Source organism: Mixophyes fleayi, chromosome 3, assembly GCF_038048845.1.
Source record: "Mixophyes fleayi isolate aMixFle1 chromosome 3, aMixFle1.hap1, whole genome shotgun sequence".
NCBI classification, from domain to species: Eukaryota; Metazoa; Chordata; class Amphibia; order Anura; family Limnodynastidae; genus Mixophyes; species Mixophyes fleayi.
In genome coordinates this window covers 216,746,102-216,760,850 of record NC_134404.1, presented here as the reverse complement: position 1 = coordinate 216,760,850, position 14,749 = coordinate 216,746,102, and positions in this window count along the sequence as shown.

The following is a 14,749-nucleotide window of genomic DNA, read 5'->3' as shown; positions in this document are numbered from 1 at the left end:
GCATGATGCATGCTCATTTACCTTCCTCTTAAACACATCCTCTTCCTAATTGCTTTTCTCTTTCTCTTTTACACTTGAACACACGTAATACAAAGAGCAACCACTGATACTACACTCACACATTTCTGTCTTAGAGCATAGAGAATAAACACTATTAATAATAATATATATATATATATATATATATATATATATATATATATATATATATATACGGATATATATCTCAATTGTTCAAATGAAATAAACAGACCAGCAACAGCAAACCAAAGTAGTAAAAATTCAAAAGAATTTAAATAGAAAAATGCAAAAAGACCAAAACATCAAAAAATACATTACAAAACATTTCCTGTCCAATGATCGTTTCAGTTATGTATATACACAAACACACACAGCGAAGTACCCAAGGATAATGCAGAGAATTGACAGAGGGAAGCCAGAGGTCATAACCAAACAGACGAGAACAGTACCAGGGATAACACGAGAGAGTAGTCCGGAGATAAAGCCAAAGGTCTGAGCCAAAACACAATGCAGGAACAAGAACTAAAGGCTGGAGCTAGAGGACCAATACTCTGGCACCAGATACAGCTAGAAGGAAGTTTAAATAGAGGGAAGTGCACCCTGATAGGCAGGAGTGATTAAGCGATCAGCAGAAGCTGAACCACCGGCGAGCAGGAGAAGTGTGTCCGTCGCTAGGCAATGGGACACGGACATTATTACGCATGCAGGATGCCGTCAGCGAGAACATACAGGCTTCTGTCCCGGCACCTAGGAGAAATGCGGGGACAGCGCCTGGCAAGTAAATGATAGATTGGTATTTATTTATTGATTAACACATAATTATGGGCTATCTGTTTTGGAGGTCAATAGATGTGTAATACTTAGGTGGTATAAAGCCTGGTTTAACAAATGAATCGCATAAGTCGCTCTTACGGATTTCTAGTTGAGATGCGTAAGCATAACAACTGGGATTCCTTGTTTATGGCTGGAATGTTTAAAAAGGTTGTGTAAAATAATGCCCCTAAAGTACATCTGAGATGTCACGGGTGCGTGTTATTTGATGTGACTAAATAGCGGCAAAGTCCCAAACTGCATTATATCTCAATAATTAATGAGATTAGTTATTAATAAGATGAAAGGCATTGTATTATTATTATGGCGAAACACACAGGATCCTAGAACATTGACCCAGTAATGATTCTGCTTTATAGTAGCTTCACACTTTCCCCACCAATAGCTACAATTATCATTCCACTACCATATGTCTTAAGTGTTCCTCAGATCTCTTAGACTAAAAAAAGCTATTTTCTGCAGAGCAATTTTGACCTTTTGTTGCATGTCATTGTATGTAATTCTTTTTATCATGATCCCCTCAATTTACAGAACTGCATAATATGATGGTACTTTATTAATAATAATAACAACAATAATAATAATAACAAATATTATTATAATAATAATAATAATAATAATAATAGATACCCTATGGTCCTTTCCCTATTTTCTATGCAAGTAGATCACCTATATTATATTATATTATATCACAATTAGGTGACCACCAATGATCTTCAGACTCAAAAACCCCATTTCACAACCTTAACTTTTGACACGCAGATTCACTGGTGTTTATATTTGTGTTTTGTATTTTTCATTTTTATTTCTTTGAACTTCTGTGTATTTTTATTTTAATTTATTAATTTTTTATGATATTTATTTATATTATAATATCTAAATATATTATAATATCTAAATTCTTATACACAGTCAAATTTTTTTTAAATTTTTTAGAGACTTTATTTTTGCAAAGGTCAACAGTAAAACAACCGGCAATCGTGCTGTGGAGAACAAATAGTAAATGAACACTCAAAGAATAGAGCAAAATATTCAGAAGCAAATATCATAGATAGGAGTGAGTGGTTGCAACAGACACGCTAAGCATCTATCTAAAGAACTTATAATTACAGGGGCTGAACCAGTTTTAATAAAGAGCAAAAGTAAGAAAATGAAAGAAAGAATGGACAGTATTATCAGAGAGGGGGGCGGTGTGGCAAGCAGCTAGGAAAAAAAGATAAAGAGACAGGAAATAGAAGTAAGAAGAGAGGGGAGGGGTGCGGTAAAGGGTAAAGGAGAGGTTCCAGGTGGGGTAGCGACAGGAAAGTAAAAATCACTATAAGAAGGGAGTTTGAATATGAAAATAGGAGGCCCAAGGTGCCCAGACTTTGTTATACGATTTACATGTATTGTGAATAATACTAGCCATGTGTTCCATTTTATACGTGTACCAGATTCTACCAATGATTGCCTGTAATGTTGGGGCATTGGGTTGCTTCCAATCAGTGGCTATTTGACATAGAGCAGCAGAGACTATGAGCTAGATTTACTAAACTGCGGGTTTGAAAAAGTAGAGATGTTGCCTGTAGCAACCAATCAGATTCTAGCTGTCATTTTGTAGAATGTACTAAATAAATGACAGCTTGAATCTGATTGGTTGCTATAGGCAACATCTCCACGTTTTCAAACCCGCAGTTTAATAAATATACCTTTATGTGTCTAAACATATTCATTTGGTGGGCAGTAGCAAACGTGATCCCAAGAGGGATCAGGAAGAATCTGGGGGAGAAGGGGATATCAAGTTGCAATAATTGGGATGCAAAGTTCCAAAGTTCCATTCAGAACAGGGCTAACTTGGGTTATTGCCACCATATGTAGAGGAAGGAACCATCGATCGCACATCCTCTTCAGCAACCACTGGATGAGACAGGAAAAAAATTTTGTAGTTTATTTGGAACCAAATACCAGCGAAACAAGAGTTTTTATGCATTTTCTTTTATTTTTACACAGATTGAAAGTGAAGCAGCCTTAGTTCTTATTTCCTCCCAATTCTCTTCATCCAGGATCTCCTCTTCCTCCCAAGATTGTTCATGTGAGTCCTGGTCGTCTGCATCTGGGACCCTAAGTTCCCAATACAGAAGGATATAAGATCTTTAGTGGAAGACCGCCGAAGAGAAAGCGACTCAAAAAAGGTCAATGGTCTGGAACCTAAACTTGATTTATAAGTGGAATGAAAATTCCGTAGTTGTAAATATTTTAAAAAATGTGTATTGGATATAGAAAATTTTGATTCTAGGTCCTCAAATGAAGGAAAGGAAATATCCCTAATGATATCATTAAGATAGCGTACCCCTTCCCATTTCCAAGGATCTAAAGATGACAATATACAACCTGGTGGAAATTTAGGATGGTCAAAAAGTGGAATGACTGGGCTAGGAGCAGGAGCCAGCTTAAATATTGTATTTGTTCGATCCCAAATGGATAATGAGTGTGCTACAACTGGATGACGAGTAGCAGAGTGCGGACAGTTAGGACGAGGGAGCCACAGGAGAGAGGAGATGAAGGAGATTCCCAATCTCTCTGCTTCGATCGAAACCCAGACTCAGGAGGAGCCAGGAGTGTACCACAAAACACATTGGGCGAGTTGTGCCGCTAGGAAATAATGTTTAAAATTGGGAATCCCTAGGCCTCCACCCCGTGTCGAACTCTGTAGTAGGATCCGAACTCTGGGGCGTTTCTTGCTCCATATGAATTGTGATGTGTAGTGTTGTAAATATTTAAACAAATAGGGAGGGATATGTATAGGTTAGGCTTTAAAAAAGATAGAGAAATCTGTGTAAAATATTTATGCACCCTATCCAGGAGATGAGGTGTTGATTCCAGGTGTCTAGGCCAGATTTGACCTGGGAGAGAAGTTTAGGGTAATTAGCTTGAAAAAGCTTGCTTAGTGATATGGATGCCTAAATATTTCATTTTCCTTTGATGCTATTTGAAGGGGAAATGTTGTGTTAGAGATGATCTAATGTTATCCGTGAGATAAAAATCACAGATTTCTGTCTTTTAAAGGTTTATTTTGTATTCTGAAATATGGCCTTAAATGTTGATATCTTCATGGAACAGGGGCAATGAAACAAAAGGGTCTGATAGGGTCAAGATGACATTGTTGATTTCCCAATTTTAATTCTGTGGATGGCATGTTGGAGCAAAGTTTGCGGCTAGTGGTTCAATTAAAAGGGCAAAAATTAAAGGTGAGAGGGGGCATCCTTGCCGTGTTCCATTAGAGATTAAAAAGGGAGAAGAGGCAACTCTGTTGCCCACAACCCACAACCGATGCTCTAGGAGATTGGTATAAAGCTAATAAACCATCCAAAAATTTACCAGTAACGCCTATAGACCTCAAGACATTAGACATGAAGGTCCAGGAAATATGATTGAACGTTTTTTCAACATCGAACGCCAAGACCAATGATGGTTATTTACAGGTGAGAATAGAGTGCACAAGTTCAATAGCCCGTCTTGTGTTATCTAAGGCCTGGCGGCCAGGTATATACCCAACATGATCCTGGTGGACCAGGGAGGGGACAAGAGAGTTCAATCGATTAGCTAAAATTTTTGAATAGATTTTAAGGTCTACATTTAGTAATGAGATTGGTCTATAGCTGGAACAGGAAGTAGGATTTCTATATGATTTGGGAATAACAAAAATAGTGGCCAAAGTTGTTGTAGCAGCAAAAGAGGAGCCAGTCAGAATTTTATTTAAAAAGTATGTCATGGGGGAGGCGAGAACATTTGCAAATTTCTTCTAATATTGTGAAGTGAGGCCGTCCGAGCCTGGGGCAGAGGATGATTTCAGCGATTTAATCGACGATATTGTCTCCTCCTGTGTAATGTCAGCGTCCAAAAAGAAATGATCAGCATCTGAGAGGCATGGTAAAGGGATTGAGGATAATAGCGATGTAGTCTGTTCATAGAGAGGATGGAGTACCAGGGAGATTATGCAATGACCCTACCCCTTTTATAGGTGGACCCTGGACACCTAAGCATTGATTTCTTAGTATTTGCAGAATGGAGCTTCTTCACCAAGATTGATGTTAGCAGAATCCATGGGCATTCTTCAGGACCATAGCCTTTCCAATCTACGTGATATTTAAGCTTGCCCCGAGAAATCTTACTGTCCAGAATCTGGATTATCTCAAATTCCTCATCATGCATAGCAGGGAGAGGTGCAGGAAGTTCCCTGATAGATGAGAATCGATTAATGATGAAGGGTTTAAGTAAGGACACATGAAAGGTGTTGGAGATCTAGAGAGAAGCATGCAATTTCAACTTCACTGAAGCGGGATTGATGACCTGGAGTATTTTAAATGGACTGATGAATAGGGGTGCAAATTTCATGCATGGTAATCTGAGTCGGATATTCTTTGTGGCCAGCCACACTTTATCGCCGACTTTCAATGGAGGAATTGGCAAACGCTTCTTGTCGGCAAAACGCTTGCAATGAGAGGAGGATCTTCTGAAACTTTTGAGGGTCTGAGCCCATATGGAGACAAAGTTCTAAAAAGTGCTATCAACAGCAGGCATCTGGGTGGGTGGGGGGGTTGAAAACCTAGGGAGGTTTGGGTGTTGCCCATAAGTAATAAAAAATTGTGTGGACGAGGTAGATTCATGGTACAGGTTATTGTGTGCAAATTCCGCCCAGGGCAGGAGATCAGACCAGTTGTTTTGAGAGGCAGAATAGAATCCTACACCTGCTGATGAAATAGAGGGGCGAATAAAGCCACGCTGGAGATACTCCTTGATGTAGTCAGCCATTTCTTGGGACTCTGGTATAGCCAGTGAGTATACCCGAACTCTGGGAGGTGTTTTACCCAGTTGGAGATTGATAGGGCAATCCCAGACACAACGAGGAGACAAAGTCTCAGAGCGGGCTTTATCGAAGACATCGGAAAAATGTGCGAGATGAGGAGACAGGAGTGTCCCAAAATCAGCAGGATGGGTTGATGTGCCTTGTAAGGGTTTTATGTGGATAAGACAGCAGGAATTGCAGAAGAAGCCCCAGGCCAAGATATCAGAGGAAGTCCAATCGATATGAGGAGAGTGCAGTAGGAGCCAAGGGAGGTCCAGAATAATTGGACTAGTAACCTGGGAGAGAATAAGGAGAGAGATTGTCTCAAAATGCAGAGCACTGTAATGCTTAATAGAATGGGCCAAGGTAGGTAGATAGGTAGTAGGTAGTAAACGTTTTTTAATTAGTGAGGCAGAAATAAAATACCCTGCTTCTCCAGAATCCAAAAGGGCAGAAGAGTCAAACGGGGTGGAAGGCCCATGGATAGTAACCGGAATGGAGCATGCAGAAGCCTTAAGAGAATTTGGAGAGGGTTTTGAGGACCCTAGCCTGACCTCCCCCGAGCAGGTTAGGGCCTGGCATTTCCCTGCATAGGTTCTTCAGGAGGACTGGTTGACCGGAGCCGGGGAGCCAGTTTAATTACAGTGGTGTCTTTCGCAGAGGCTCTCTGTGTGAAGCAGGTTTCCACTCGGTGACAAAGAGAGATTAGAGCGTCAAGAGAGGTAGGCAACTCTTGGGTGACAAGAACATCCTTAATATGGTCTGTGAGGCCTTGACAGCAATAAGGGCTTCGCTGTTCTATTGGAGTTCCGATGAAAAAGTATGGAATTGGATAACATACTGAGAAACAGAATGTGAGCCCTGACGAAGTCTGAGGAGACTTGAGGCTGTAGATGAGACCCAGCCTGGCTCATGAAAGATCTTCCGGAAGGCTGAAATAAAAGCTTTGCTGTCCCGGAGTATGGGGTCTTTCTTTTTCCAGAGAGGGGATGCTCAAACCAATGCTTGTCCAGATAGTAGGACGATTATATAAGCCACTTTGACACAATCCGAAGGAAAGTCTGTGGGAGTAGCTCAAAATGGATTGAGCACTGGTTGAGGAACCCCCTGCACAGTTTTGGATCACCAACAAAGTTTTGAGGGGCCGGCAGTCTCAAGGATGAAGCGACTGCTGCGGCTATGGGAGCTTCTGGAACAAGAGCTGCAGCTTGTGGAAGATAGGGGGCAGCAACTTGTAAATTATCCACTCAGGCAATCAGGTGTTGGTAGGTATAGTAGAGGTAATGGGAGCTACCTCGAGTTTATAGCTACAAGACCGGCCTTCTGCGCTGGTACTGCTTTGGATACAGTAACAACTAGTTACTGGCCGTCTCAATGTGAAGATGTTTGTACCAAGGGGACAGGAAAGCAAGAGACCCGGGGTGAAGGAAAGAGCATCTGGAGAACTTTATATCCAAAATTCATTCTCCGTTATCTGACCCCTCTTCCACTATAACGGCTGACGCCCCATTATTACAGCCTGCCCATATTTCCCACCTATCTTCTTCTAGCCCCGCAGGACCTCTTTCATCACACAGCCTATGCCCTGCAACCCCTCCTTCATCGTGTGCCTCTTCTCCTGCCCATCTTCCAGTACCCACCCTTTGTGATGTCCCTGTCTTACCAACCTCCCTATTTCCTGGATTACTGTTAACACCTGTCTCTGGTTGTGCCAGTTTATCAACATTTAGCTCCAGTGCAACACATATTTCAGCATCTGCCTCCTCTATTGCCCATTTTACAGTGTCCATCACCTTTGATGTCACTGCCTCACTAAACCCCCTGTTTTCTGCACCAGTGGTAATATCTAGCCCCAGTGCAGCACATATTTCAGTATCTGCCTCCTCTCATGTACATGTTTCAATACCTACCCCTTGTGGTGTCCTTATCTCAACAGAATCTCTCCTAAAAACTGTCTCTGGTTGTACCAGTCTATCAGCAACTACCTCCAGTACAACACAAATTTCAGAACCTGCCCTCCCTTGACAGCTCTGCCTCATTCTGCCCATCTCTCAGCTTCAGCTTCCTCTCCTGCCTCACTTTTATCATCTGTCTCTAATCCTGCACTTCTTCCAAAATCTGCACCTCCTTCTGAATCCGTGATATCCTCTGACTCTGTCCTTTCTTCTGTCTTAGAAGATGAACCCATCATTTTTTTCAGAAAACTTCAGCGTTGACCCCTCCTGGTGGAACCTGTCCGTGTTGTATGCAGTAAATATGGAGAGTATATATGTGACCAGACAGAGCATGACGTGTGCAGTTATGAGTGTAAAGCTAGGGATATATTGCAGTGTACAGAGAAAACAAACCCCTAAAGTGCAGCTATAAATCCTGAATCTTCATTTTTAGTTACTGTAACTGCAGAAAATGCTGCAGGTCCCATTGCTATTAATATTATCTTGATATTTGTATCATAAATAAGAAATAATTAAAGTTTGGCTTTTTTGGGAGTTTTTTAGGATTGTTTGGGCTTGTTTTGAGCTTGTTTTTCACTTAGCGGTTGCTTGAATTTCATTTCAGATTTGGCAACCCTGGCAGTGGCAGAGCTGAAGGAGAGTGCTCACTTTGTAAATCTACCACAGGTGAAGCACAGTGTGCGGGGTTGTCAGAGACCTTGCTACCGGAGTCAAGACAGCAATGCCAGAATGGTGACCTACCACTGGGTCAGATGATCGGCATCCGTGTGTGCGGCAGTCAGGATTCAGCTGCTGTGCTACTGAATCAATCCTGACTATTAAATTAACATATAATAATAGGGAATAGCTGAGAAACCGAATGCTTTCTCTATGTATAAATTGAACATCATCTTTTAACCAATAACACCACAGGAAAGGAGGGACCTTACTGTGGATTGGTAACTCTGTCCATCACTCTAATACTTACTATCTGCTGATTGGCTGAAATTGATATCATGATGGGGGCTGGACTGGCAGAGTATAAAAAAACCTGTCATTTCTAAGACTCGTCTTGCCTTGAGAAAGTACATAAGTGAAACACGTGTCACATCTGCTTTGTACTCCCCCTTTTTTTTTGCCACTAACTCTACCATACAATTCTAATAGCGAATACAGCCAGAGGAAATCTTTTTGTCAGGCAGTGAGCAATATACTTTCATTTCAGTAATGACAAGCGGTTATAACGACTATATATGAGATTGCTTGCTCTGAAATTAATTTGTAATCTAACACTAACCTGTAAATTATATCACTAACAGCCCATAATCAGATAATTAATAAGTGAGATTACTATTATATTTATCTTACTACTGAGCGATTGATACTGTGACTAGTTACGAGAAACTTATACCTCTGATACCAGCCTGTTAATCAGTAACAGCTTGAATCTTATGACCACGGTCATCTATTATTAAACAGCCAACAAACAACATTATCATATGTTGAGAGGCTGACTTTGTGGTTATCTATGAGATATCTATATTGTTGATATCAATATGTTTAATAGCACTAGTCCAAGAGTGCTATAACTAACAAACATAGTAACCTTAAATTTGATATATAAGTAATGGTCATATATATATATATATATATATATATATATATATATATATATATATATTGCTATTAATAATCATCATTATAGGTGGAGACTCTGGTGAGGAGGTTATAACAATCACCTGAGTAATATAACAAAACAATTTATAGCTGTATTGAATAATAACAACACAGTTTAAACATAACTTTGGCAGAGTTTATATAACATCAATAAAGGTGATTATTAAGAATACATTTGGGGGATTACTAAACTCTTAATTCTAACACAATTTTTTCACTAATCACCTTTATTGTTTTTAAACATTTCGCAATTTTGTATGAAACCAAAAAAATCTTTTAATGTATACCAATAAAAATAAATGTTTTTATAATTGATTAAAACTCCCTAGAGTGCCTCAATTTATATACTCCCTTTTTTCTTTTCTTTTCATATACTATATGAGTAAATAGGTGTACCATTCAGAATATAATAAATATCTATTATTTGATTTTTCATTCTAATAAACAGTTACTGAATTAGGGAATGATTAATATTACTAATTATACTATCTGGTGCGGTTTACTTCCTTTTTTACCTATTAATATAATATCAGATTAAGATAAATTCACTGTTGAATATATTTGCATCTCTAGATCCCTTTTCTTTTAATTGACATAATATTATCACATATTTCATTAATACTGTATTTCTGTTGATTATTCTTGTTTAAATATAATCCATATATCCCCTTATTTTAACCCCTTGCTCTCCCATCACCTTTACACTTAAAAAATCTTCTACATCTATCCGTCATCTCCTTCACCCACTTTTCATCCTGGACAACATGCACTACTTCTAACACCCCTTTTTTCAAACTCTCCCCATTTCTTTACAACTTTACAATACCACATGCACATCTCCCAAGTCTGCCCACCATACTCTTACACCAACTCACAGACTCCCAATAACATACCTATTGTAAATTTTACTTACTTTGCCCCCAATCAGCTCCTGCATTATATATTATAAATCACTAATTGTCCCATTAGCCAGTCATCATATCCTATACTCTATTTAACACATCACATTACTTATTTATAGACTTACAGATTGCAATCACTCACAACTTTTTTTTTCTTGCACCCCATTGCAGCCTATACCTAGACACCTTACTTGTACTCCTCTCTCTGATGCATCATCCATGGATGCCAGCTCCCTTACAACACTACCCTGACTGTCAAGATCCACTACCTAGCACTCCAAGTATATGGATGGCTAAATATCACTTTCTTTTCTAGTTTCACAAGGTAGAGGACCTCATGTTTGTGCTGCATGGACACCATCTTCTAAAAAACCTGATGAATTAGTGCATCTATAACTGTACCTCACTATTAGTAAAGTTATCTCCCATAGTGATTACACCACTAATTGCTACTGGCCCTAACAGCATGACATCCCCTTTCAAAAGACAGCCTGAAATGAAAAACCTACACAACAACTTAGACACCTTAGAATGATGCAATTAGCAAAGAAACCCATATCACTTAATAGAGACCTACAGAGAACTATAAAAACACCTGACACAGAAAGAAAGTAATGTTGGGATATGAACACACTAAACAAAAATATTGAAGTTAAACTTATACCAAGAGGCCTATGTTTACTTAAACTCCTGACATGTTGCAAAAATAATGAAGCATTCATGGAAGTCTAGGTCCAATAACTAAAGATTTGCTCAATCAACCTTATGACACAACAACGCAAACAAATGATAGAAATAAGAAGTAGAGATTATCTTACATAAGGGTGAAACATGAGTGTTATGAATGTCAGATAGCAGCAGGTTGCAGTAGTCAAGATGGAAGATAATGAAATAATGAATTAGAGTTTTAGTAGCATGTTGGTAAAAAAAAACATATTCTGACACTGTGTATAAGGTGTAGTCAACAGGACTAGGAGAGAGTCTGGTGGTGAAGAATAAAACAGATGTGGGATTCAAATGTGACACTGAGGCAGCAGCTTGGGAAGCTGAGGAAATTGTGGTGTTACTGGCAATAAGGGAAATTTGAGGAGACGTTGTGACTCTGGGAGGAGGGAAAATTATAAGTTCTGGTTTGGACATGTTGAGCTTTAGGTAGCTTTGGAACATCCATGTGGAGATAGCAGAAAGACAGTTGTCTACGCAAGAGTAAGAGGTCAGGGGAATAGATATAGGTGTCATAAGTGTATAGGTACTACTGGAGGGCGAAGGAGCGAATTAGTTCCCCAAGAGAATAGCTATACAGTGAAAAAAATAAAGTGCCAGGAACAGAATCTTTGTGGGACCCCAACAGATAGTGGGAGTGGAGACATAATACAACAACTGAAATTCACGCCCACTAAACACTAAACATAGAATCACAAATAACACAGTAAGAGCAATCACAGAACCACAGATACACTGAAACAGACAAACTATGCATCCCTCCATCTTGACAACACACTAAAAAAAACCGCACACCTTCCACAAACATATTGACAAGAGATTTTTTTAGAACAGGACATGTTAATAACAGACAGAGGTAGAAAGACCAGAAATGCTTTAAACAGGTCAAATGAAAAACTAATGTAGCATTAAAACCCAATGAACACAATTCAGACATATTCAACCTCCGCAGCAGAACTCCAGAACTCAGCCTACTCAAAAAGGGATTAAGTTTCACTCATCATATACCATCATAGAAATCTAGCTTTGACATTTACATCGACACAAGCAATTCTGCAGAAAATTAATCCTAAAATGATACTTCACCAATACAACCCAACTGAGAACACTCTGGACTAACAACCATACCCAACCAACCTGAAACACAACACAACACAAGCACATCACACTTAAACCTAAATACAAATTCTACCCTCATACACACAAAGGCAATGCAATTTGAGAAAATATTAAAAATAGACTTATACCAACTATAAAAACACTTAAACCTGCTTCAAACATAACAAGTGATGAATCCATTACACAATACACACCAGTAAAAGTAATAACTTAAATTCCATAGGTATAATCAAACTTATCACTACTAAATGCAAAGTCGACATACAAAATGCACTCTCAAGACTAGAAACTATACGGATATACAGTCTTAAAACATATACATTAAACAGTATTAACACATAAATAGACCTGTAGAGCTTTTGCTAAAACTAATTGAATCTTAGTCATGCATGTATACCACAACTATAGCCACAACTGCCCTAAACATCCAAATAGTATTGTACCATAAATAAATACCATTTGTTAAATATATACTCCACTACCACTTAATACTTAATTAATAATATCTATTTATATTATAATATCAAATTCATTCATATAAAACCCCAAGCTCCTGACCCATGACTCTGGATTATGGTGATTTCTGGCTCCTAATCCCTGTCTCTGCATTATGGTGAACTCAGGCACCTGATCCCTAACACTACATTATGCTAATCTCTGGCTCCTGATCCCTGTTCCTGCATCTCAATTGGTACTGATTCCTGAATCTAAATTCTGATTATAGTGATTGCTGCACAAATTACTTTTTTTTGATTATGAACAACTCCTTTATCTACAGCACTCTACTCACAGGTAAATTTAGTACAGATACATACTCTCTGTTCAACATTTCAGCCATCCACATTGAGGGTCCCTGGCCTGTTTCACCAGGTTGGGTATGAAATGTCTACATTGATAATGTTGAATCCAAAATGTCTACATTGTATTGTCGACTGACATAATATCTACACTGTTGTAATGTCGAAACACAAAATGTTTACATGTTCATAATGTCTAGACATTCAAAATGTTTATATGTAAAATATGTACCCATTGTCATACTGTCTACAGGTTTGTAAAAATGACATGCAAATAAATAAATACAAGTTATAAAAACAGCAAGTAACAAAAAGTGTAGGCTGCCCCAAAATTCACTACTATTGGCACTAGGCATTACCAGCCTGGGCAGGTGGCACTATAGCAGGGAAACACTCAGCGTGAGGTCCCTCTGCCTTAATGCCAACCCAGCCCTAGTTTGATAAACACTGGGCTAGATTGCATTATTCACAAGATTTGTGTAAATAGTGGTCAGGATGGTCTGCTTCAATCAGAAGCCTTGCAACAGAACAATGGGTTGCAGAGGAAGTGATTTTCCTGAATTGGCTATGCTATCATCACAGCTATCGTGTGCATACATGCTGCTATAAGAATCTGGCAACGAGAGTTTGCAAGTTGCCAGATTATTAAGGCTTAACTTCTGACCACTGCTTATCCAGAATCTATGTACCAGACCTTGGTTATGAATTTGACCACCACTTATCCACCACTTGTTTGCCACTGTTTATCCATTTGCAAAAGCACTGTACCTTAGCCTGCAATCTGATTACTGCTAGCAACCAACACAGGGACTTTCATACTGCCATTATCACTGTGATGCCTCAGTAGCGGTCCACTAGGCTATAGAACTGATCACAGCTTCATACAAATTCTATCCTAATGCCAAAATTGCAATTTATTATTTGCCATTTTAAATACAAATCTATATTTCTATGTTTCTGTTCTAGAAAAAACAGCAAAACAATGTAATTTTTGTGTGAAATTAAAAATATGCAACTAGTTTCAGTAGTAGAATAATGTAGAAAAACTCATATTTGTAAATAATGCATATTGCTATTAATGGTGTTTTTTTCATATATGTGCTTATTCTACAAAAGCAGATTTCTATTTACAACATACATAAAGATCTTACATTTGAATTTGGCTTTCTTATAGTTATTAAATGCTTAACATTGTGTGTTTTCATTAAACACATACAATGATTCATTAAACATTTGCAAAGAGCATTTACAATGATTATCTCTTTATTTAAAACCATTTAAATAATTAGGAATGTACTGAATAATAACCTAATCTCTGAAAATGACTCAGAATGCAGATATGGCAAAACAATATTGCTATCTTTGGCAAAATGACTAATTGATTGTCCATATGTGATGATGCTCTTGGGTAAATTAAAATAACACTTTACAAAATGCAATGAAAAAATAAAAATTGGCTGTGTCAACTAGCCTGAATTGAGTTCCAATTGATTGGGTTAATCATACTTTGCAAAGTAAACTCGACGTGTAGGTCAGAAGTTCACAATGAAGAAATCCCTGGATATTTACCGAAGCAAAATTAAATTACATTCTTAATTGTTTTGCAAATGCATTGGTCTAACTAATTAAATAGAAATGACTTTCAGAGTTGATAGTGTAAAGAATTATGAAGCTTTTAGCCCTCATTCCAAATTAAAAAGGAAGTCAACTATTTTTCCCCTTGCAGGGTAGCAAACATCAGTTAAGCATTTGCTTGTACTGATAAGGTAAGTTACCAGAAACTATATATGGCAACAAAAAATGTATGAGGGCTCCTAAAAACAATTTGCAAAATTAATTTTATTAATAATAATGAGCACAGCAAATTAAAAATATGGGCATACTTTATGATAACAAAACAGCACACTGTACGTACATATT